This window comes from Euprymna scolopes, chromosome 11 (assembly GCF_053919585.1).
Source record: "Euprymna scolopes isolate OS-2025 chromosome 11, ASM5391958v1, whole genome shotgun sequence".
Classification (NCBI taxonomy): Eukaryota; Metazoa; Mollusca; class Cephalopoda; order Sepiida; family Sepiolidae; genus Euprymna; species Euprymna scolopes.
In genome coordinates, this window is record NC_136492.1 from 65,506,260 (window position 1) to 65,528,232 (window position 21,973).

Genomic DNA, 21,973 nt, shown 5'->3' on the forward strand with positions numbered 1-21,973 from the left:
AGTTTTCAGGAGAGTTCAATAATTTGCTCGAATTGAAAAAACAATGTATGTACTACAACATGTGGCTCCTAAAATGTAAATTTAAAAGAAAAAGGAAGGGAAAAAGCTTTTTTTTTTTTTCCTATCCTTAACTCTTCCGATACAAAATGTGAGGAGAGCAAGTTCTTACGTACAACATAATCAAAAGGACTAAAATGTACTTTTCGAGTTGGTTTTTTTTTTTTTTTTGATACTCGCATAATATGCATCATCTGAAACTATATCCATTTCATTAACACTTATCAGTGAGTATCTTTTTAGCCTTGATTGTGGTGAATCATTAGCAGAGCTATGACAACAGCATATTCTTTTCATTGTTTTTGACTCTCGAGTATATATCCGACACAGACACAATCAACCGAGAACTACATAAAAACATATAAGATATCAATGGTTATATACCTGAGAATCAAAACAAGGAAAAGAATATGCTGTTGTCATAGCCCTAATCATTAGTAAAAAAAAAAAATGTAGTTGATTCTCTTTCCAATTTTTTTTTAATGTTTTAGTTTCGATGCACCCTTCTGTCTTTAATCTGGACAGTGTTTTTAAATTATTTTGCCTAATGCAGTTTTCTAGTATTTTACTTGCATCGTTCAGATAATCTTCAATGTTTATGCTCGTTGTTTAGTATCGTTTGCAAATTGCTGAGACTGTAATAAGAAAATTACAAAGTAAAAAAAAACAAAACAAAAAAAAAAAACAACCTAACAAAGAAAACCTAAAAATGAAGACAGTGAGTAGAAGTAATAGAAAATAATGAAGTCGAAAAAAGAAGAGGATAAGAAAATCAAAAACCGCAAAAGAAAATGAAACAAGTAAAGAGGTAAAAAAAAAGGAAAAAAAGAAAAAGACTAAAAAAGTAGATAAAAAAGACGAAAACGAGGAAAAGAAAGAAGAAGTGAAGTTAGAAAAAGATTAAATGGAAGGAGTAGAAGAGGAAATGGAAGGAGTAGAAGAGGAAATGGAAGAAACCAATTGAATACACAAAAGTTATGTATGTGAAAAAAAAGGAAGGAAAGAAATAGAAATAAGAGGATAGGAAGCAGAAGGTAAGATATTAACAAAAAAGAAACAAAAAATAACAAGGTAGGAGTAGAGTAAAAAGAAATATTTATCACTCCTCTTCCCTCTTCTTTCCTTTTTACATAGAATCGGTTAGTATCATTCTTCCAGTTATAGTTCAGTCATGGAGAATATCTTGTTACAAAATTTCAAAGAATCAAAATAAAACTGAAATCTGTTCCCATTTCCCAATTGACAGCATTTTGTCTCCATTAGACACGAGACACTTTAGCTAGAAATCAAAGTGTAGAATCTGTTCTGATGTTACAATATTTTCTATTCTCGGTCAGGCAAAAAAAATCTTCCTAGACTGGGGCAATTTTAATTTTTGTAGCAATTCAGTGATTTCTTTTTAGTGGGGAGGGGAGGCTTGATTTTCCCCCACATTAAAAACCGACCTTATATCTAACTCTGTCCCCTATGGTGAAATAAATAAATAGGGGCATTATGCGATCACCTACGCATGTAGCTAAGCAAATGAGTTATTATTTTCGTTATTACTATTACTTCAGGTAGTATTGTCTTCTTGCATATCCTCCCCCTTCTCCTCCCGAGAAGAAGGTGGAAGGTTCAAAGTTGACCTGTGATAATAAGAGAAGATCTTGACTGAACAACTGGTCAAATCTTTAGCCTCAAGCAGTAACTCATTTTCAGTAGCTAAGTGGTTGCTTAGCAACAAATGATTAAGAAATGCTGATAAGACATTTGAACAACAATGGTTGGGGTTCAGTAGAGTTCCCCTATTATTAAAGAAAGGAGGGGGGGGGAAATAGACGGGTGCTATCATCTGAATCAATCTAGGTAATCAGAGTAGGTGGTTCAATACTTTAATGAAATACAAGGTTTATGACCGAGAAGTGGGGTGTGGCCGCCATTTTATTGACTTTGAATTGAATTTGAAGCTGTTCTGCTTTCACAGAAGTTGTCTCATCTGAGGAAACAGTCAATACTACCGTTTAGGAAGCACTCCTTTAACTACAACCACTATCAACAATTTCCACTACTCTCTATCTGTATCTAAAGCTAAACCAGAATTTCCTGAGCAAAGTTTCCTTACTAGAACTGTCCATCTGTGGAGTAAAATACAGCAGAACTGCTTCCTAGCTAACTATATGGTCGCTTTCAAGTTCAATTTAAACAAATTCTTGTTGAGCCGTCCTCTTAAATAGTCAAATTCTATCCGATTTCCACCACTAACGATCATTGTGGTGTTGTCTTACCGACCACCCTTATCCTTGAGTGGCCTTCGGACCTTTATAAGTGGTGACTCTAAAGAGGAAAAAACTATTAATGAAAAAGGCATAAAAGTAAAAAATAATGACAAAGTCTATTCATACATAGTGTCAACTTTATTTATGTCCCGCTAGAAACAACCAATGGTTTGGAGCTAAAAAGAGGTAAAAAAATGTTAAAAAGGTCTAGACGAAGAAAGTATTGTTTTTGTTCATATCTGTGGTCTTGAGTGTGAGCAAGTTCATGAGATCGTGTATAAGCTGTTGCTGTATTTAGTAGTCCATAATTGTGATTTGTGTTGTTTGCCAAGAGGCAAGCAACCAGAGTTCATTTGCCTGCGAGAAGTTCGTGTAGTACAGGTCGTTTGGTAAGTTGAGTTTTTTGATAAGATTGTTTGCCCTTTTATTTATAAATCCAATGCTAGCAGGTGCTGGGCTCACAGGGTGACTCTTTTTGATTAATTAAATTCTTGTATTATTGACTAATCGAGGTTTAGTATTTTGATAAAATTGGTCAATAAGTATTAAATACTTCCACCAATAAACACCGAATGTTGTATAGAGATAGTTTCTCCGGTGCTCACTATAGTTGCTGTTATTGTTGGAACAGGGGTTCTACACTCTTTATCGACAAAAAAAAAAAAAAAAAAAAAAAAAACACGTTCTCAAATCTATTCAAAATATCAGAACTCTCATAAAAAAATAATCAAAGAAATCTACAAGCGACAACAAATAACCACAATTCCAAAACGTCTTCAATTACAATTTCACAGAATGCACTTTTTGTCATGAAATGAACAATAAGATAAAGGCTGTAAAACAAAAACTACAATACAACTCTATCATATTAATATAATGCAATTAATGTTATTTTATTTCCTTTCTCCAAAGTACTCTTCTAATCTTGAATATTATTCTCACAATGATCGGGCTGATATAACCTCTGACTCTAAATGAATCTTGTTAAACTCTGAACGGAATTTTGAATTGAACCTGTTTTGTTTTTGTTTTTTTTTAATATTATTATTATTATTATTATTATTACATTTTGGAGGGCGGGGAAGGTAAAACCTCTGGACAAACACCGGTATGTTAATGATAATTTTAGCAATAATTGATGTTAATTGCCAAGGGAGATAAATCTAAAGAAAAAAAAATCCGAAACATGATCTGTGAATTGTGTACAAAGACCTACTTTCTTCAAACTTGAATAATGCAAACTGGTGTAAGAAAACAAAGTTTATACCCCCCCCCTCCCAAATCCCTTTTTAACAAAAAAGTCCATCTGAAATAACAAGTTTCGGGGTACTCCCCCCACCCCCCCAAAAAAACTAGTTTGGTAATCACGGAAAATGCAAGGTGGAGGAGATGGTAAAGCATATGTTTGCACCGTACGCTTCTGTGGTTAACTTTAGATTCCAGCTATCTTTGGTGACTGGTTTCTATTTTTAATTTTATCTAGCAGAAGAAATTTTTTTTTTTTTTTTTTATCTGTTGGGTGAGAAGAATCATGCAGAACAGCAAGACTTGTTTAAGAATAGACTCAACGGCGTTACAAATTAGTGCTATGTGACGCTAATTAGAAAATCAGTCACATAAACCATAACTAAGGTTTTGTTTTTTGGTCTCCCTAAGTAAACGCTTCAGATATGAAACCTTATACCAGACTTGTACAAGTACCTACCAATTACTTTGCAAACTGGTGTTATCTCAGTTTCTCACACAAAACTATTGAAAAGTTGAATACAAGTTATCATTTTGCATGTGTGTGTGTGTATATATATATATATATATATATATATATATATATATATATATATATTAATTTGTTTGGTTTGTGCGTTCCCTAGAGAAAGAAAGGTTAGAGAAACTACATAAAATCTTAAAGTGTATTCTTATGTAAACTTTACTGGAAAAGACGATGGAAGTGTCCTAAATTTCTAAATTCACCTACAGGCGGCTATGAGGGGATGACCGCATTAAAACTTAAAAAAACATTCCTATTTTTTTTTTAATGTAATTTAAATCATACACAAAGTCTTTTGAAGAAGACGATGGAAGTGATCCCGAATGTCTGTTACCCCCATATGCTGAATATCTATATGCCCCGACTTCTAAGTGAACCACTGTTACAGCAACCCCTTAAAACTTCAAATAAGTAAGTTTCCAGACTTATTTTTTTTTATTATTTTTATTTTTTATTTTTTTTTTTTACAGGTATTCAAAATAGTTCTAGACTCTTGAAAATTCAGTATATTATTGCTATACATCTTATAAGATGACTGGACAATTTTTATGATTTCAGGTCCAAATGAACAGTTACAGCAAGAATTGGAATACACCCTACTAAAGCCTGATTATCACAGCTGGTGAATTTCAAAAGTGCAATCTGGATGCGTGTTCACTTTAGAAGAACGGTACGCAATAAAATTCTGTTTAAAACTTGAAAAAAAAAAAAAATGCCACAGAAACGTATGAAATGCTTCAGACTGCTTTGGAACCATCTTACATGAATCAAGCATCAGTTTTTGAGTGGCATAAGAGATTCAAGGAAGGAAGGGAGTCTGAAGGATGAGAGATGTGGGAGAAGTAAGAAAGTTAGAACACCAGAGTTGATTGGCCAAATAAAGAAGTTCATGGATAAAGACCATCGTGTGTCTATAGAGACCATAAATGCAGTTTGATGTCAGTGTGGGAACTGTGATATTATTTGTGAGGAACTGAAGATGTGGGAGATTTGTGCAATGTTTATCCCAAGGGTGCTCCATCCTTGTCACAGAAGATTTAACCAAGATAGGCTTCAAGACAGTTCCTCATCCTCCCTATAGTCTACACCTTGCTCCCTGTGACTTTTGGTTATTCCCTAAGCTCAAGGAAAACATTAGAAGCTGTCGTCATGAGATAATTGAGAAGATGAAAGAGGCTGTGATGAGGGTCATTGACACGCTCATACAAGAGAACTTCGATGGGGCCTTCCAGAAGTTGTTGGAACGGTACAGCAAGTGTATTGCAGCCAGAGGCAATTTCCTCGAAGGGGGCTAGAGTTTCATGTGTGTACTATCAATAAAAGTGCCCATACAAAAAAGTCTGGAAACTTATTTAAGGCACCTTGTACGTATGAAATTTAAAGCACATGTATAAGACTAATTCAGAGAATTTTCCAACATCTCATCTTCTTTTGACTATATTAGGGGACAACGGGGGGGGGGGGGGGCGAGTGAGAAAAAAAACGAAGAAAATCCTATGCTGTTATGAGCATAGCGAAAAAGTATATACTGTTTTCATTTAATCACGAGCAACGTCGAGTCTTCTTGCTAGTTAACTAAAATTCTTGTGCAAGTTTGTAACAAAAAAATGTCTGTTTCCTAAGGCTTATCATCATATTCAATTTGTTTTTACATACTGGCATGTGTTGGATGGCTTAGAAAATGACTTCCAAACTAGCCTAATTCTGGCCAGGATTTTATTCCTCCTTTTTCTTAAATCCATCTTTATCACTTCCACGTTTTCCCACATATTCACTGTAAACTAACTTTGCGGTCTCAACTGTTCTACACCCACTAATCCAAACCCTACCCCAGTCTACTCTTCCAAATGCACTTCTATACTGTCAAGATTTAATTTTCCTCTAAGGTCATCAGATCTAAGCTTGTCTTTAAAACATGCATTACACAGTATGGAAACTAGACTCGATCCTTGGTAGAGCAACTCAGAATAGAAAAATTCTGAAGCAATACCAGTCCCTCTCTGCTTAATTGTAGCATCGTTTCCAGTAGTCTTGGATTTAGCTTTGTCACTGGGTTTGAGCAATGTCAGTTCATGAAAAGTGTGGTTGGTGAAAAAAAAAAAAAAAGTTGGGAGCAATTTAATACCTAAAATAAAATTACTATCTTTGTTTCTTTGTCATCAATAACTTTCTTCCTAAAATAAATTAACCATTTGATCCATTTCCCCATTTCTTTTGTTGGATCCTTGCAACATTTTCCTTAAAAAGTCAATTTTTCTTGTGGATCTTTGCAACATATTTAGAAGAGTAAAAGATAATTCGATTTAATCCTTCCAGAAAATACTTTGGAGAGGTCAGAATTATTTTCGAATGGCTGTTATTTTAAAAGGGACGTAAATCTGTATTCCTGCATACAATTTAATTCCCTGTGATTGGGGGAAAAATAATATATAGGAGATAAAAAAAGGTGCTTATTTAGATTTGCACTTATAATGAAAATTTTATGTAAAGAAAATGCAGAAGTCTTTATGATGTACGTACCTGTCGTGGAATAAAGATGGCATATTTAAAAAAAAAATAATTTATTCAAGTATTAATTTATGATTTGCTTCGCTCAATATGAGAGAAACGAGTCACCATATTTTATTGAATTCAAAATTCATCCCTGGTTACCTCCCCCTTAACAACCTCTCCAGAATCAAGGGCTCATCAATGGATGTTAAAAATACTTACTGTATATTTCGGCGCATAAGGCGATCGTCAGATAAGATGAGGTACAAAATTGGAGCAAGTTTTAATAAATTTATCATATATCGGTTGCATAAGACGACTGCTAAATCACGAAATCATGTTTGTTTAGCCTAGGCTAGAGATTTTAACACTCGGTAACGGTAATTGCTAAAAATCGTAACATTTGATTTTCTTAAATAAAAATTTAAAAAAAAATACTTCAATAATTTTTGGAATATAGCATTTTCATATAGGTACATCAGGTTTTCTTTATTTTCCTAAACAAGTGCAAGTCTAAATACACACACACACACAAAGTTGAATAAATTGTAAATACACGGTTCTTATTCAGATTGCAATTATGCCAGCAATTAAAAGTAAAGAAAATTTAGAAAAGTCTGTATGATGTATGTACTCATTACAGAACAAAGATGCCATGTTCCAAAAATCACGGTCAAGTAGTTTTATCTAAAAATAAGAAAATCAAAATTTACGATTTGTCGCGATTTCACTAAGCTGCATTGAACAAAGCTTATTTTTCACCTCGACACTCCGATTTCAGTTATATCACTTTTTTTTTATTTTTATTTTTTATTTAATCAGATTTAATCATAACTGACCAAAAAACTCGCTTAGTCGTAAAAACAAAAAAAAAAAAAAACAAAAAAAAACTTCTTAATCAAATTCCGTGACTTTTGAAATCTATATTCCTATAATTTTTTTTTTATGTATTGCTATTCATATTAAAAAGCCTTTTTTCTATTTAGTTAAACAGAAAATGCAACTTTGTTATATATGGAACATGGAATTGCATTCACTAGCAAAATATCTAGCTAACTTGCATATTCTTTTAAACATTAATTTTAATTAATTCCCTGTTAGTTTTTTTCCGATTTTCTTATGGGATTATCATCTTTAGTTAACTATTACGTGTAATTATATTCATGCAGATATTCTACATGATTTATACTTGCAAAATATTTGTGTAAAAACGTTATAGTAAACACAAACCTTTTTCTCTATATATATTTATGTATGCGTGTAGCTATTTGTTTAAAAAAAATGTCTACCAAACTCCTCAGTTTTTAGTCTACAGACATGAAACTTAATATATAGGGTATTCAAACCCATGCGAAACTTTATATTTAGATTTTAGCCGGGGAAAATCAGTGCAAAAGTGTGAACAAAAAAAAAAAAAAATGGAATTTGCCAGGTGACTATTGAACAACGGCATTACGAATATGTATGCGTAACGTAATAGCTATTGGTTCATATTTTAATTGTTAGCCTAGCAGCAAGCATGTCTTTATAGCTCAGACATTAACACCAAAGGAAAAAGTAAACTGTAAGCTAAACGTTTGGGTTTCAATTCTCGGTGGTGGCACAAGAGTCATTTTTTTTAAAACTTTAAATCATTACTATATATTAGGTCCAATATAATAATACAAAATCTGCAATAAACATAAAGCTTATTTTTCACCTCGACACTCCGATTTCAGTTACCTCCCCTTTATTATTTCATCAGATTTTATCTTGACTGACCAAAACACTACAATTCGCTTAGTCGTAAAATTTGATTTGCTTGAATAAAAAAATAATAAATAAAAATAACTACTTGATCAAATTCCGTATGTTAAGCGCATTTTACGATCAGGCAATGCCGGGCGGCTTGCTAGTATTTAATATTCGTTCTGTGATTGGTATGTGCATCTTTAGGTGTATCAGAAGCCGCCATTAAAAATGTCGTATATGAACTTTAATAATTCGACTTACTATCTTTCGAAGCTTATAACTACTTGAAAAATGTAATTCAAACCCTAATTTTTTTTAATTAAAGGAGCAAAGACCAAAATTAAAAAAAAATAAATAACAGGTTTAATAGCAAATTATGCAATATTTATTTTTTTTAAATCGGTTTTCTTTAAAAAAGATTTAAATAAAATCAACGAAATTTCACTTCGATTATAAAAATATATATAAATTCCAAAAAATCACTTACCAATAAAAAATTCCATTCAATGGGTACTTCCATTGTTCATTGTTAAGAATTTATCCATATTTATACTTATATTCCATATCCTTTTTAAATAAACTACTTTTTTAAACAAGGATAAAAAAAAAAAAAAAAAGAAACACGAACTCAGATTTTTTTAAATGTTCAAATAAAGAGAGACAAACGTCTGATTTTATTCGCCTTTATCTTCCGGTGGCTTCAAAGGGACATAATTAATATCTCTTTCTATTGCGTGCTGTAAACCAAAATTAGTATTTTGGTGCCTCCGTAGTTAAAAAAATGAACACATTCACTTATAAGTTTTTGCCTTTATAAAACAAAAACCAGTCGACCGATGTTTTTTTTATTCTCTTAAAGACACACATGAATTTTTGATTGAATATATTTTAATTCTTTATCGAGAGAATTTTTTTTTAATATCTAAAAAAAGAAAACATAGAAAAAATTGTTGTCAGTGTCCAATATGATCTTGACAATCTAGGCATAACATATGCTTTCACTTAAAAAAAAAAAAAAAAAAAAATTCAATGTGATTTAAAAAAAAAAAAAAAAAAGGGTTTTACACTTTGGACTTTACAGGTAAATTTCCTAAAATAATTTTTTTGTTTTGATTAAGAATATTTTATTTATTGATCTTTTATCTTCAATTTGTGATATATAAAACTTTGGTGAGTAAATTAATTATTTGAATTTTAATAGACATTTCAAAAGGGGGGGGGTGAATTAAAAAAAAAAACGGTTGTCCAAAATATTATACTTGGCTTATTGGAAAGAGCATAAAAGTTCACACTGACTCTGAAAATATCGTAAAACCAATAGAAAAATTTTGATAGATTTTTTAAGTTTAAAAATTGAAAAATATTAAACTCGTAAAATTCAATTGATTTCATTACGTAAAAAAAAAAAATGGCTGGATGAAGGCGTGCCGGCACTTCGTAAACACTGTTTTTGTTTTTAATAAAAAAATATATTTCTATTATTTTTTTAAACAATTTTAATAGTTTATTTTGGAAGTATATTGCATAAAGAAAATAAACAACTCACTTTAAAAAGAAAAAAAAATTTCCACAAAATTCTGATACACCTAGTGCAGCAAACTGCAGCATACAGACTTTTCTATATTTTCTTTGTTTTTAATTGCCGCCATAAGTGCGAATCAGAATAAGCACCAGATACACTCCCAAACAATGACAGGGTAGAAAGAGTAGAAAGAGATAAAAATATAGTCTTGTAAACTCAGCATAAGAACGTTTTATGTATTTGGTCTTTTCTTAATTGTGTGCCCTTGTACCAGACAAATCTGAACTTGGTAAATCGCTTAGATACATTTATTACAACAGAACATTTCTTTTCTCTTTAAAATTGATTAGTTAAATGCTCAGTTTGTCAGAAACGGATAAACAAACGCAGCCACAGCGTTATAAAAAAAAGTATTTCTTTAATAGCTGCTCTCGAACTTTTACTTTAATGACTTTATTGTAGGTATTAACCTTCAGACCGACTAAAGAACGCCAGAAGGAAATTAAAACGCATACCAGAAGATAGTGTGATCCGCAATCTAGCCTACACCTTTTTAGTTTAAAAAAAAAAAAAAAAAAAAAAAAAAAAAAACGGTGGTGTAAAAAACGTCGAGTTAAAATGGAAAGTAAAATAGTGGTCGCATTCGAGCTATAGTTGAGCATCAATAATTGCTCAAAAATCGAGATGTAAACAAACTACTAGTGTTGGGACGATAAATTGGAATCCAAAAAATTAGAACTTTTTGGTTAATCAGAATCGGTATCTGAATTGGAAAATTGTGTCCCTATTTTCCAATGCCAAAAACGATTCTTCACTTGTTTTCATGTGATTTTTTTTAAAACAAATTCTCCCACTGCTAATGATAAAATAATAAATATTCATTGAATTTCAACTAATAGTAAAACTAAAATTTATGGATCACCCCCAACAATTTTTACGCTTAAGAAAATATCTGCATATTTAAACGCTTTTATGGTAATCGGGGGGGGGGGGAATAATAAAACTATAGTTAAATATTTAGAGATTTATAAGAATCGGAATTAGTAATTGTATCGGAATCAGGAATTTAATAGGGAATCGGTAATTATATCAGAATCGGAAAAAATATTGGAATCGTTCCATCATTACACACTACCAATAAAAAAATTACATTTTCACGCGACTGGTGACATTTATTGGATGTGTTTCTCTCAGTATTTTGTTTGATTTTCGATTTTTGAGCAATTACCGAGGCTTGAATGAGACCGTTTTGTTTTTCGTTCAAACTAGATAGGTTTTAGACTACTTTTATTTTTAACTAAAAAAAAAAAAAAAAAACCTTTAAAATAAGTAAAAGAGAAATTTAGCTTGCCTTTGGCAACATTTATTCATGGTGCATATATCTTTTTGTATATTTTGCCTCTTTTTTTTTGCCTATTCTGGAAAATCACCCCACTTTTATTTATGGATGTTGGCAAACATCAGTTTCTCATGTACCTACCTGAAATAATCTGGGTAGGGTCTAACAAAGAGTTTCCAATCTAATAGGCCCCGCACTGTCAACAAAGCCACAACCCCTATCTCATTGCTGCACTGTTGCATCTCTGTGCCTGTTCTACAAATATTTGAATGGAATGTGCTCTGATGAACTCATTGCATTTGTGCCCTCTAGACGCGCATATCTCTGGCAAACAGCACAAATCCCACCCCTTCACTGTAGAGGTCCCTAGATGTTGGATTCCCTCAAACTGCTAAACTTTGGAATTCCCTTCCTGTTACTCGCATCCCTGACTGTACTGATATGCAGAAGTTTAAATGTAATGTAAACCGACATCTCATTCATCTTCCCTAAACATAGTTCCAAATAGCAGACCCTTACATTTAAATGGCAATATGCCTTGTTTGGGGTGAACTTGACCAAAAAAAAACAAAAAAAAAAACAAAAAAAACAAATCTGGGAAATTAATGGCAACAAAATCCAGCGGGCCACAAAAGTCGTATTAATGCCGGTGTCCCTCAGGGATCCATCCTGGGCCCAACTCTTTTCCTGATCTACATTAATGATCTTCCAAATCATATCCTTACATCATTTGTAGACATTTATGCTGACGACACTACCATTTATGGTACCACATCTAAGACAGTAAATGACCAAGTTCTCTCCAATTCTCTCTCCTCTGATCTTGAGCACGTAGTACAATGGGGAAAGGAGTGGCTGGTTACTTTTAATGCATCTAAAACCAAGCTTCTCTCTTTACATCATCAACATTCTAATCCACATTTGTCATCAATTGAAATGAATGGCTCTCGTCTTCAGGAGGACTCAAGTTTGACAAGCTTCTGGGCTTGACCATTACTCCTGATCTTAAATGGAACACGTATATCAAATCTGTTGCCAAGGCCGCTGGAAAAATGGTGGGATCTTTCTATCGATCCAGTAGATATCTCACTGCTGATGCTATTCTCTATCTATATAAGAGCCAGGTACGTCCAAGGATGTAATACTGTTGCCACATCTGGGCAGGAGCTGCTAGAAAGGACTTGTCCTGCCTTGATAGAGTTCAAAATAGACTTCGTAGCCTCGTAGGAGATGTCCTTTTCTCCTCCTTGCAACCTCTATCTCACAGAAGAGATGTTGCGAGTTTGTCTCTGATGTATCGTTATTTTCATGGAAAGTGTTCAACTGAGCTTCAATCTATGGTCCCCCCCCTCGCCAAACTTTCACAAGAAACACTCGTCTAGCTGTAAACACTATCAATAATTTCCCCCACTCTTTATCTGTGCCTAAACCTAAACGTAGATTCCATGAACAAAGCTTCTTCCTTAGAACTGCACGCCTGTGGAATTGTCTTCCGTTTTCCTGCTTTCCGGCTGACTACAATATGGTTGTGTTCAAGTCTAATGTAAATAAGTTCTTGATGAGCCATTCCATATAAGTTATCAAATTTACCAAATTTTCATTACTAATGATTACTATATTGTCCAATTTCTACTGTACACTCTTTAACCCTTATCCTTGAGTGGCCTCTGGGCCTTGATAATGTGGTGATGCCTTTGTAAAAAAAAAAAAAAAAAAAAAAAAAAAGAGATGAATTCATATAAACTTACTTTATCTTATTGCCACACAAGGCTAAGAAATTTACAAATTATTCCTGAATAAAATGAAGCATCCGAATGTGGTCATGAATAAATAATTTGTTTTCCAAATGTAACCCCCCCCCCAGGAATGTAGTAACCATTTCCCAGGATTAGATATGTCATAAAACTGCACTAAAACGTTAAATTTATTCGTGACTAGCAAGGTGAGCCCACGTTGCCTGGGATTGAATCATGATCAACAGATGTTTCACACTCCAATATTTTTATTGTCATCAAAATCGGTGTAAACCTACTGTTGATTTTATAAAATTATTTTTTTTTATATATATAATGGCTTAAATTAAAGTTTAAAATGCCAAAACCAAGTATCATAGTGCTCTGAACATAAATATTCATTTGGAATGTGCCCCTGTCATAGCAAAGAACCTACTGTTTATTTCATATGTTGAGTTTTGGGCTTGTGTGGTAATAAAACTTCTCAAATGCATTTGTGATGTTAGGCTGTGTAAGGTGTTAACTTTGGTCAAAGTCACCTGTTCCTTCTTTCATCAGATTATTTTGATTATCGATATTTATCGAAGACATTCCAATACAAATCTCATCTAAGAACACTGCCAGGCACATAAAGTACTTTCATATAAAATTTCATAAAAATCGACCCAAGCCATTTTAGAGTCCATAGGGAATACACGCACACAATTCTTTTTATATAATAGTAGAGATAGAGATTTTATATACTAGCAATAATATGAAAAGTATGATAAAAACCTTTAAACAGTATCATGGTCATAGGACATATATACTACATTACCTCCTACTCCTCAAAAATGAGATTACATTGTCTGAAGATACCGACTTTTTACCTACAATGCAACCAAATATTGAGGTTGTTTTTTTCCTCCTCTTTCCAAAACTCAATCATGTCCTGGAAAAAAAAAAAAAAATTCCTCTCTCTCGCACGCGCTCTTTTCCCTCGCTTCTTGTCCCCCCCCCCCAACCCTTTGCCATGGTTGGGAATTCGTGATGCTTAAGGACAAGATTCTGGTAGCTGGGCAGAGTCCGTAACTCTGGAAAATGGACATGCGCACTGCAACACTCCACTTTGGCATTTACCTGGGATAGATGGGCAGCCGAAAAAGGCTAGATATAATGAATCGGCTGGTCATGTCAAGACCCACCATATAAGACCTCTGCACGCATCTACTCACAACAATTAATATTCCGCCCTCCGCTAATATCTACTAACTCAACTAACTATGGTGGGAAGCGGTGGCTGAGGGTCAATTAGTTTTCTGAAGATATAAAGAACTTGAAGCAGAACACTTTTACCAAAATGATTGGATTCGGCATTGAATAATCTGAAATATGTTATGTTATAAAACAACACAATCAAACTCAAGATGATGGTATAATGCCCCCGGAACAGATACGACACTACCCTCTCCCCTTCAATTGAAAGTACATTAATGATAGCATAGTTTCCAGTTCAAACAGATACCAACTGTCCCTACCCAATATTGCTCGGGTGTTTTTACTGTTATTTTTGCTTCAACTCCTCACATGCAGTTTCTTTGTTTTACAAAATTATTATTAATTATTATTTTTTTAATTAACTTATTACGGTATCGTTTGGTCATTAAATTTATGAATCAAATTATCAAATATAAATAACTCCGAAAAAATTTTTATCGTTCAATGCATGTGGATTTGCTAAGAATTTTAAAGCCACAAATGACTTTCTATTCGACAGTTTAAATACCTAAAATTTCCTTTCAAATTGTGAATGATCACTTTTTTTCAACTATCAACAGAAATTAAAATAGCTGACTTAAATCAAAATGCATTATAGTGAATTTAATTTTGAAATTATTTTTCAATAGGATTTAAAACATTTTTGTTTAATTTTATACTATTATATATATATATATATATATATATATATATATATATATATATATATATATATATATATAAGTAATCGATTAATTAGAACTAAATGTGTAAATCACGTACAGGCGAGAAATATACTCGAGAAGTGTTCATATAATTTTCATTATTAATATAGGATTACTATCGCCCTCTAAAATTTGAAATACTATTATTTTGTGTACAAAGTTTTGATATTTCTTTTTTTTTTTTTAAACAAAACAAAAAAGTTTTTTTTTTTTTAATGAACTTAATTGCCCCGAAATTTGCACGAGGAAAGGGTTTCTTTCATACCCCCATCCGACCGCCCTCCGCCTTTTCTTCTCAAAGTAAAGGTGTTGGGGTTTCGGCCCATTAAAGAAAGAGAGAAAAAGACGCTCATACGATTACACAACCTCCCAGACTGGCCATAGTGATACTACTACACACTTAGGTTTCGAAAATACGTCTCTCCTTCGTTTCTTCCAGTTTGGAACTCTACAACAATCGATCTGCTTTTGTTCCTCTCATTCTCTCAATGGCCCAGCAGGCATAACACGGGTTGCCATGGCAACAGCCAACCCGCAAACAGTTCTTGGCTGGCGACAGCCAATCAGAAGCAAGAATCAGGAACAACCAACCTCTAAGAATTTGAAAGCTTTCTTCTATATATATAAAAGGCAAAAATCGGTGTGTATGTATGTATGTATGTATGTTTGTTTGTAACGCTAAAACTTTTGAAAGACGGAACCAAACTTGACAAATTTGGTATCATATCGAAGCCCCATCACCCGGATGACAAATATCGAAATTTCACGTCAAACGGACTACTAGAAGTTGGTCAACTGATCAGTTATCTTCGAGGGGGCCCCCAAAAAACCTGTCATTAACGCTAAAACTTGAGATGAAAGATTCCTCTCCCCTAAGAATAAAACATATGTTCAATATCTGCTTTTGTTTTTTCATTGTTTATACGGTCCCGAGCAACGCCGGGTAGCCCTGCTAGTTTATTTATAAAGTAGAAAGAAAACTGTTTTATTATTATTCCTAAAGACAAAAAAAAAAAAAAAAAAAAGAAAAAGAAAAAAAAGGCAATCGCTAGTTATTCAGTGTGAATATTTTTTTTTTTTTTACCCTTAACAGAATCTCAAAAAATAAAAATCAATAATCCTATGATCTAATGTTTCCTTTTTTTCTCTTTCGTTTTTAAATTTTATTTTTATTTTTAAATTTTTATGGAAATAAATAAATTTAAACTACCTCTCCGGCTCTTTCCGGTAAATTTACTTCAACAAAGAGAAGAAAAAAATATTCCACCAACCACACAATGAATATGGTTTGTGTTTTTGAAAGAATGTGTAATTCAAGAAACTTAACAAATCCTTATATTCCTTAATTATTTAAACAAAAAGTATTTAAATATAGAACGCACAGCGAAATTGTCGCTGTATTCACAAGAATATCGTTGCAATGTTGCATCTACACCGGGTATTATTTTCCAAAACTCCCAGAAAAATCTTTCAGCTATTAAGCAATAACCCTAAACTAAAGATAACCCTTAAGCCTTACACTGCGTGTACCTTATTCGTAAATAATCGAATACAGAGTTATCTTCTCTTGTTTAGCAGTCAACCTGAGTAACTTAATGATAATAATAGTAGTAGTAGTAGTAGTTAAAACTACTTGTTTGACCAGAGGTCGGATTTTTTTTTTTTTTTGTTACAAGTAGTTTACAGTTTAATGAAAAAAAAATGAAAACATCGAAAAAAAGTTATATTGTACGTATCCGTTATGGAATTAAGTTCTCGAAAAAAAAGTTCACTTAATTTGATCAATTTCGAGACTGGCTCTTGAGGAAAAAGCTATGAGGGACAGCTTAAAGTTGTAAATTTATTCCGTCTTCAAGAAACCATTTAATGATGAAAAACGAATTGGATTTTCAAAACATTGAAACGATATATATCAATAAATGAATAAATAAATAAATAAATAAAAAAGGTGTGTGTAATTGTTGTTTTTCAGAAAAAAATATTTGCTCCTTTTCTAGATTAGCAGTTTCTGAGAAATATCATTTATCTTTGGTTTAGGAATAAAACGGAATCAGAATACTCGACTTTACAGACTAATTTTGGCCAGAAATTACTTTTAAAGTGACAGTTTAAAGGCTTTAAAATCGCATTCAAATAATTCATAACTAGACGCAAACATTTTGCTTGACATTTGTTCATATATATATATATATATATATATATAACTACTTAATTTACTCACATAAAATTAATATACGAAAGTATAGATTTATGCGTAAACTTTAAGTATTTACTTCAAAAGTGCTCAATACTTAGGTAGAGCTAGTTAGTAAGTTATAAAACATATATGGCGATTAAGCTACACTGAATATTCCGCGTTTCGTCCACTCTAGGACTCTTCAGGCTTATGCGCGAATTTTGTGGTTGTTTGTCGTTTTTATATGCGGATCTTCTATTGAGATTTTAGTTAGCCAATCAGCTTTCTAGTATCCACCGCGCCCTTCCTATCAGCCAATGAGCATGCACTTATCGCATAAGCCTGAAGAGTCCTAGTGTGGATGAAACGTGGAATATTCAGTATAGCTTAATCGCCATATATATTTTATAACTTACTAATATATATTACACACATTATATATATATATATGTGTGTGTGTGTGTGTGTGTGTGTGTGTGTGTGTGTGTGTGTATGTATATATATTACTTGCAGGGAGACCCGACGTTGCTCTGGATTGAATAATGATCAACAAATGTTTCACACTTTTTATAGTCATCGAAATCGGTGAAATCGCCCATATTTCAATCAAATCGATTGATTGCCTGCTCTAGTTGGAGACCCATCACGATGCATCGGGAGGAGCTCCGTATGCCTCTCTACAGTGACGGTCAACAATAGACTGTAGTCTACATTGGGTTTCCCGGCTAGTGTATTGACGAATTCTAAATTATTTAATTTTACAAGATTTCAGAACAAAAATCTTTTAGACACGATTCGAGAAGAATTGAAAGAAAACAAAGATAATCCGAATGAGGAATTATTGTTTGGAATAAGCTGAAAAAAAAAAAAAATCTGAAAGTAAGCCAGAAAAGAAGTATGGACGAAATGAGCATATAGGAGGGTAAGGATTAAAAACTCGGGACATAAAAACGTTAATTCCTATTCAAATTGATCTGGACTCTATAATATTTGGTTTTTATGCATCACAAAGTAAGATCGTCAAATAATTTATATATTATCGGAATTTCAATTCACTTCTTAGACATTTTTTTTTTTTTTTGATTGCTAGAAATTGGGCATCTATCGAATGCCAGACAGTCACCCCTTATTTCAGAGACTCCAATAGAAATCTACTGGGGATTATAATCACTTAAAGCAAGGGTTCTCATCTAGCTTTAGACAGGCAAAACAGCTAATTTTTAAAAAGAAGACAACTTCTGACTATAATAGACCACCACAATTAACAATCTGTACTTTGCCTATTTCTTTCTTGTCAACCAATCACATTTTGTATTTGCATACATAAAAAAAAATAATCTCAAAACAACTTTTTATTATATTTATGCATTATAGAAGATCAGAACCATATTGGTACCGACGGTTTCAAAAAGGGAACCTATATTTGTTTGCCTTTGTCAAATTCTCTTCAGCCTCTGTTTATGTCTGTTTTCAGATAGATCATGTTGGTTATTGTGATTTATTTGTGGTTGTTGGAATGTGATGTTGAAGCTTTTACGTTTGTGGCAGAATTAAACTTCATCGGTCAAATACGAAGTTCATTTTTTCTCTCAGACTGAACCTAAACTGTATTTCTCAGAAAGAAGAGGAGCCACTAATCTAATAAAGAACCTTCACAATCTATTTGTTGTGTTTTGTCTTTTAACGGATACATTATTTGCCCTCCTTTAGGTGTAACATACTATCTCCTTTACACCCCATCTCCCTGCACCTGCTTTAAAAGAATCTTTTTCTCTTCTTTCACAAGAAACAAGAAAAGAGTTGCGTGATACATGTGAAAAGGGCTGGAACATACATAAGTAGAAATGTGAAAACAAACATGGCCGCGTGCATTCATCTGAATAACAAGAATTCTTTGAATTAAAATGAAAGGTTTATTAGTTCCAATTTTCGCACAGGTTTCTCCACCTTTGTAATCGCATTTCACATGATTGAGAGAACTAGGATGCTAGAACTAAAACACACAGGTTATCTTTAGGTTCAGTGTTCAATCCAGAGTAAAAAGCGGCAAGACGATTTAAGAATTTAACTAGCAATTGTACAGAAGCTGTATCAAGAGCATCACGCTATATAACAGCAAATCTAGGTTAGACTAGATTGATTTGCAAAGTTGACCAACTCAAACACATTTTTGTTGGAGGATTTGTCGAAAGCACTACATTTGCCCAACATAGAGGTTGTTCTAAAGATGAATTCGTTACTTTATGATCAAGCGAAGAATCCATTCTGCTGGATAAAAAAATTGCAGAAGCATGGTCGACTGAGCTCCAATCTATGCCCCCTCCCTCGCCAAACTTTCACAAGAAACACCCGTCTAGCAGAAGACACTATCAATAATTACCCCCACTCTTTATCTGTGATTAAGCCTAAACGTAGATTCCATGAACAAAAGCTTATTTCTTAGAACTGCACGCCTATGGAATCGTCTTCCGTTTTCCTGCTTTCCAGCTGACTACAATATGGTTGTTTTTGTTTCGTTCCATATAAGTTAACAAATTTACCGAATTTCCATTACTAACTATTACTATATTGTTTAATTACACACTCTTTAACCCTTAGCCTCAAGTGGCCTCTTGGCTTTGATAAGTGGTGATGCCTATGTAAAAAAAAAAAAAGAAATTACGTATGAAACCACTTGGTTTCTAAAGTTAAAAAATTACAAGAAGGTTGAGCGGCTGAGGAAAATCTGGAAGCAACTGATAAGACAAAACCATACAAAGTAAAATTTGGAGAGAGTTGACCTGTTGAACTGAAGACTAGAGAATGAGCTTTTTTTTTTTTTTACATGGAGTTCACCACTTATCAAGGCCCAATGGCCACTCAGGGATAAGGGTTATTGTGTGTACAGTAATCAAAGGGATAGTGTAGCAATAGTATTAGAGAATTGGTAAGGTGTCATTACTTAAGGGGGGGGCGGTTCATCAGGAATTTGTTTGTGTTGGACTTGAAGACATTCAGGTTGAAGTCGGGAGGGAAACATGCAAGCGGAACAGAGTTCCACAGGCGTGCAGTTCTAAGAAAGAAGCTTTGTTCATGGTATCTACGTTTTGATTTAGGCACAGATAGGGAGTGGGGAAAATTATTGACGGTGGTTTCAGCTAGTCGGGTGTTTTTTGAGAAAGATTGGCGAGGGGGGACCAGAGAATGGAGCTCAGACGAGCACCTGCCATGGAAATAACGATAGAACAATGACAGGCTCGCTACGTCTCTTCTGTGGGAAAGAGGTTGCAGGGTAGAGAAAAGGTCATCCCCCACCAAGCCACGGAGTCTATTTTTACTCTGTCAAGGCAGGATAGGCTGTTTTTTGCAGCCCCCGCCCAGATGTGGCAGCAGTACTCCATCTTTGGACGTACTTGGCTCTTATATAGATAGAGAATTGCATCATTAGTGAGATATCTTCTGGAGCGGTAGAAGGATTCCACCATTTTCCCAGCGACCTTGGCCACAGACTTGATGTATGTGTTCCGTTTAAGATCAGGTGTAAATGTCAAACCCAGGAGGTCTAATCTCCTAAACAAAGTAAAAGTGACGTAATATTAAGAGACAAAGAATCTCACAAGATCTTGAGAAGGTATGTGGACATTATATCCATATCATTCCAAAATTCCACGACGATTCTAGAATTTGCGCATGAAGAAGGCTAGTGTGATAATGGACTGAAACATTGTGATAACTAGGGTTATGACAAGAGAATATTCTTTTCATTGTTTTGACTCTCTAGTGTATATCCGACACAGTTAATCAATTGAGAACCACATCACTATCTAAATATTAACTGATATATACTCGAGAGTCCAAATAATGAAAAGAATATTCTCTTGTCACAGCTCTAGTGATAACTTATATTTAGATTTTTAAATCTAAAAAGAGGTAAAAAAAAAAAAAAAAAATTCAAAAGTGACAAGCATGGGAACAAAGATAAGAGCTAGTATGGAAGCAGAAAGATGATGCGGTCAATCAGCATGCTTGGTTTTATTTCATTTGATGGGTTTTATGGCACAAAAACCCATTTAATGCCAAAATCTACTCCTCTATGTAAAGTTATGCATGTGCATATTTATATATCTATAAAAGTGAAAATGTGTGTGAGAGAGAGAGAGAAAACTCAACCTATATACTCAACAAATTTTTGATCTACAGACTTGAAATTTGGTATATAGGGTAGTAAGATATGTGGAAAACTTTAATCGGTTTTCATTCGGAAAAAAAAAAAGGGCTAAGGCATCAAAATTGAAAAAAAATTGTTACTTAGGGGATCATCAGATTTTTATCTGTTTGTCAACTATTTCATGACTGCACATGCGTGAATCGTCCACATGACAGCTTCCTTATGTTAAGAATAAGTAAGTTTGAAAACATTGTCAAAGAACGTGTCAATCTGGCTTAATAGTTACCGTACTTGGCTCATTGTCTTGAGGTTTTGGTTTTGCACAACATGATTGAGTTTTGCAAATGGAAAGGAAAAATATAACATCAATGTTTGGCGCATTGTAGATAAGAAGTCGGTATCTTCAGACAGTCTGATCTGGTAGCACCAGGGTGTAAAGTCTAACCCTTAAAATAATGCGAATAAAATTAAAAAAAAAAAAAAAAAAAAAAAAAATTAAAAGTGAGGTAAGTTTCGCGTGAAAAAAAAAAAAAAAAAAAAAAAAAAAAAAATATATATATATATATATATATATATATATATATAAGAAAATAATATGTTCTTTCTCTCTCCTGGATCAGTAATTCGATAATCTGTGAGCCCTTAGATTAATTCATATTTTCATCACAAAAATATTTTGGTGTCTTCTAAAAGCGAAAGAAATTCTTTACTTTCATTTTTATCATCAATTAAGATTAAGCCTCCCCTTCTATGCTCACAAAAATTAATTTTGCATACATAATTATTTAAGT

General features: G+C 33.2%; 1 protein-coding gene across 2 annotated transcripts in view; it reads right to left on the reverse strand.

Moving 5' to 3' along the window:
* The window catches only part of LOC145287896 (glypican-6-like), a 296,452-nt gene that overhangs the window by 36,673 nt on the left and 237,806 nt on the right, over window positions 1-21,973 (reverse strand). The gene's annotated exons all lie outside the window — the stretch shown is intronic.